The sequence below is a fragment of the Nerophis ophidion genome, linkage group LG19 (genome assembly GCF_033978795.1).
Source record: "Nerophis ophidion isolate RoL-2023_Sa linkage group LG19, RoL_Noph_v1.0, whole genome shotgun sequence".
Classification (NCBI taxonomy): Eukaryota; Metazoa; Chordata; class Actinopteri; order Syngnathiformes; family Syngnathidae; genus Nerophis; species Nerophis ophidion.
Genome location: NC_084629.1, coordinates 37,624,730 through 37,630,729, shown reverse-complemented (window position 1 = coordinate 37,630,729; position 6,000 = coordinate 37,624,730).

Below are 6,000 nucleotides of genomic sequence, written 5' to 3'. Positions count from 1 at the left end.
CATTTTTAAGAACTAAATAACACATATTTAAGTGATAACTTTTCCAAAACAAAGCTAAGACTTCCTCCAAGAATCATGAAGTATTTCATCAGTTTTTGGAGGCGGGGCCAAATGCAGATTCTACAGGTTGTTATTGTTGTTGTTATTGTTTCTGTTGTTGTTATTATTGTTGTTGTTGTTTTCAATTAGTGCGGTTTTCAATTGAGCCATCAGTGATTAAGGCAGGTGTGCTGCAGCATGTCCACCTTGAAGGTGTTTGTGCAAGCATCACGCCGCTCCGCACCACATGTCCACATGTCCACGGGGGACTCGCACCTTCACACCTGTGCAAGGTGTTGTTTGGCGCTGATGAGCATGTGCGGCACCCGAGGGGCGCCGGAGGGGGGGCGGGGCCTCCTTTGAACGCACTCTTCTTCTTGCTCAAGTCCACACCCGGGACGCTCAGGCCATGTGGACTCTGGACCTGTGTGGCCACGTGGACATGGCAACCAGGTCGTATCCAACAGGGTATACAGTATTGTGCAAGGTGCATGGAGTGCATTGTGCAATGGTGCAAGGTGCATGGAGTGCATGGAGTGCATGGTGCAAGGTGCATGGAGTGCATGGTGCAAGGTGCATGGAGTGCATAGTGTAATGGTGCATGGCTGAGGTGTTAATTGTCAGCTTGAGTGGAGTCAAGAAGCAGATCCTGCTCAGCCCCGCCCAGCTGGGCCACACCATTGAAGCCAGGATGGATTCTCTCACACCTTCACCTTCCCTTCAGGGGAGGAGAGAGAGCCATCTCACACCTCAGCGTCACAACCAAATAACACCTCTTTTACAACTAAATAACACCTATTTTATACTACTAAATAATACCTACTTTACTACTAAATAACACCTATTTTATACTACTAAATAATACCTACTTTAGTAATAAATAACACCTATTTTATACTACTAAATAATACCTATTTTATACTACTAAACAACACCTACTTTACTACTAAATAACACCGATTTTACTACTAAATAACACCTATTTTATACTACTAAATAATACCTACTTTAGTAATAAATAACACCTAATTTATACTACTAAATAATACCTATTTTATACTACTAAACAACACCTACTTTACTACTAAATAACACCGACTTAACTACTAAATAACACCTATTTTATACTACTAAATAATACTTACTTTACTACTAAATAAGACCTACTTTATAGTACTAAATAATACCTACTTTACTACTAAATAACACCTATTTTATACTACTAAAAATACCTATTTTACAACTAAATAAAATCTTTTATAGTGATCTTTTATACTTTTATACGTATTTTATACCACTAAATAATACCTACTTTACTACTAAATAATACGTATTTTATACTACTAAATAATATGTATTTTATACTACTAAATAATACCTACTTTCCTACTAAATAACACCTATTTTATATTACTAAATAGCACCTATTTTATACTACTAAATAACACCTATTTTATACTACTAAATAACACCTATTTTATACTCCTGAATAACACCTATTTTATACTTCTAAGTAACACCTATTTTATACTACTAAATAATACCTACTTTACTACTAAATAACACCCATGTTATACTACTAAATAATACATACTTTACAACTAAATAAAATATTTATACTAATCTTTTATACTTTTATACATATTTTATACTACTAAATAATACCTACTTTCCTACTAAACAACAACTATTTTATACTACTAAATAATACCTACTTTACTACTAAATAAGATCTACTTTAGTACTAAATAACACTTATTTTATACTACTAAATAATACCTATTTTGTATTACTAAATAGCACCTATTTTATACTACTAAATAACACATATTTTATACTCCTAAATAACATCTACTTTACTACTAAATAACACCTACTTTAATACTAAATAACACCTATTTTATTCTACTAAATAACACCTACTTTACTACTAAATAACATCTATTTTATATTAATAAATAATACATACTTTAAAACTAAATAAAATATTTTATACTAATCTTTTATACTTTTATATGTATTTTATACTATTAAATAATACCTACTTTACTACTAAATAATACGTATTTTATACTATTAAATAATACCTATTTTATATTACTAAATAGCACCTATTTTTACTACTAAATAAGACATGTTTTATACTACTAAATAACACCTACTTTACTACTAAATAATACCTATTTTATATTACTAAATAGCACCTATTTTTACTACTAAATAAGACATGTTTTATACTACTAAATAACACCTACTTTACTACTAAATAACACCTATTTTATATTACTAAATAGCACCTATTTTTACTACTAAATAAGACATGTTTTATACTACTAAATAACACCTATTTCATACTACAAAAAAATACTTATTTTACGACTAAATAAAATCTTTTATAGTACTAAATAATACCAACTTTATAATACTAAATAACACCTATTCTATATCACTAAATAGCACCTATTTGATACTACTAAAAAATACCTAGTTTAGTACTAAATAAAATATTTCATAGTACTAAATAATACCTATTTTATATTACTAAATAACACCTATTTTATACTTCTAAGTAACACCTATTTTATATACTAAATAACACCTATTTTATTGTAATAAATAATATTTACTTTACTACTAAATACCACCTATTTGATAATACTAAAAAATACCTAGTTTAGTACTAAATAAAATATTTCATAGTACTAAATAAGACCTTTTTTATACTCCTAAATAATACCTATTTTATATTACTAAATAGCACCTATTTATACAACTAAATAAAACATATTTTATACTCCTAAATAACACCGAATTTATTGTAATAAATAATATTTACTTTACTACTAAATACCACCGATTTGATACTACTAAAAAATACCTACTTTACTACTAAATAAAATATTTTATACTACTAAATAAGACCTATTTTAAACTCCTCAATACCGCCTACTTTACAACTAAATAACACCTATTTTATACTACTAAATAATATCTACTTTACTACTAAATAACACCTATTTTATTCTACTAAATGATATCTACTTTACTACTAAATAACACCTATTTTATTCTACTAAATAATATCTACTTTACTACTAAATATCACCTATTTTATTCTACTAAATAATATCTACTTTACTACTAAATAACACCTATTTTATTCTACTAAATAATATCTACTTTACTACCAAATAACACCTATTTTATTCTACCAAATAATATCTACTTTACTACTAAATAACACCTATTTTATGCTACCAAATAATATTTACTTTACTACTAAATAACACCTATTTTATTCTACTAAATAATATCTACTTTACTACTAAATAACACCTATTTTATTCTACCAAATAATATCTACTTTACTACTAAATAACACCTATTTTATTCTACTAAATAATATCTACTTTACTACTAAATAACACATACTTCAGTGTTAAATATCACATATTTTATAGATATAAGTAACACATACTTTATTACTAAATGACACATATGTTAGAGAACTATATGAAAGAACTTTAGATAAAAGTAAATACTATATTTAAAATACACCCTGAAATAAAATTAGATGAAACTAAATGTTCCACTTAAAATACATCCTGAGAGAACTTCAAATAAAACTAAATATTTTATTTAAAATACATCAAGAAAGATCTTAAAATCAAACTAAATGTTCCAATTAAAATACATTGTGAAATCTGAGCCTCCTCTGGGTTGTGGGTGCGATGCCAGAAGTCCTGGGGCCTGAGTGGCTGCCACACACACACTCACACAAGTCACTGGCAGTGGCAGTGGCAGCAGCAAAGTGGGCGGGGCCACACGTCACCATGACAGTTGGCACAGGATCATGGCAGCAGTGACTCGGGCACAGCCTGACCAATATGTTCCTCTGCACACTTGTTGACATGACTCACAACACACCACACCACACCACACAACACAACACCACACCACACCACACCACACCACACCACACCACACCACACAACACCACACAACACAACACAACACCACACCACACTGGTGATGTGAGGACGTCCACCACACCACACCACACAACACAACACAACACCACACCACACTGGTGATGTGAGGACGCCCACCACACCACACCATACAACACAACACAACACCGCACAACACTGGTGATGTGAGGAAGCCCACCACACCACACCACACAACACAACACAACACAACACAACACCACACAACACCGCACAACACCACAACACACCACACTGGTGATGTAAGGACGCCCACCACACCACACCACACAACACCACACCACACCACATCACACTGGTGATGTAAGGACGCCCACCACACCACACCACACAACACCACACCACACCACACTGGTGATGTGAGGACGCCCACCACACCACACCACACCACACAACACCACACCACACAACACACCACACAACACCACACCACACTGGTGATGTGAGGACGCCCACCACAACACACCACAACACACCACACCACACTGGTGATGTGAGGACGCCCACCACACCACACCACACCGCACAACACTACAACACTCCACACAACACCACACCACACAACACCACAACACACCACACAGCACCACACCACACTGGTGATGTGAGGACGCCCACCACACCACACCACACAACACCACACAACACAACACAACTCCGCACGACACTGGTGATGTGAGGAAGCCCACCACACCACACCACACAACACAACACAACACCACACAACACCGCACAACACCACACCACACCACACAACACAACACAACACCACACAACACCGCACAACACCACACCACACCACACTGGTGATGTAAGGACGCCCACCACACCACACAACACCACACCACACCACACTGGTGATGTGAGGACGCCCACCACACCACACCACACCGCACAACACCACAACACTCCACACAACACCACACCACACCACACCACACTGGTGATGTGAGGACGCCCACCACACCACACCACACCGCACAACACCACAACACTCCACACAACACCACACCACACAACACAACACAACACCACGCAACACCACACCACACCACACTGGTGATGTGAGGACGCCCACCACAACACACCACAACACACCACACAACACCGCACAACACCACACCACACCACACTGGTGATGTGAGGACGCCCACCACACCACACCACACAACACAACACCACACCACACAACACCGCACAACACCACACCACACCACACTGGTGATGTGAGGACGCCCACCACACAACACCGCACAACACCACACCACACCTCACCACACCACACCACACAACACACCACACCACACCACACACCACACCACACCACACCACACACCACACCACACCACACCACACCCCACCACACACCACCACACCACACACCACACTACACACCACACCACACACCACACCACACCACACCACACACCACCACACCACACACCACACCACCACACCACACCACACACCACCACACCACACCACACCACACACAACACCACACCACACAACCCCCACTTGCTAACTTGCTCATCAACACATCTCCTAGTCACTGGCTGGCTTGGGATAGTAACTGTAACTATTACTATAGTAACTGTGACTATTACTATAGCAACTGTAACTATTACTATAGCAACTGTAACTATTACTATAGCAACTGGTCATTATTATTATGGTACTTGGTGACAATTACTATAGTAACTGGTAACCATTACTATACTAACACATACTTTAGTACAAAATTACCCATACTGTAGTACCAAATAACATACTTTAGTACCAAATAACCCATACTGTAATACCAAATAAGACATACTTTAGTACCCAATAACACATACTTTAGTACCAAATAACACATACTTTAGTACCCAATAACACATACTTTAGTACCAAATAACACATACTTTAGTACCCAATAACACATACTTTAGTACCAAATAAAACATACTTT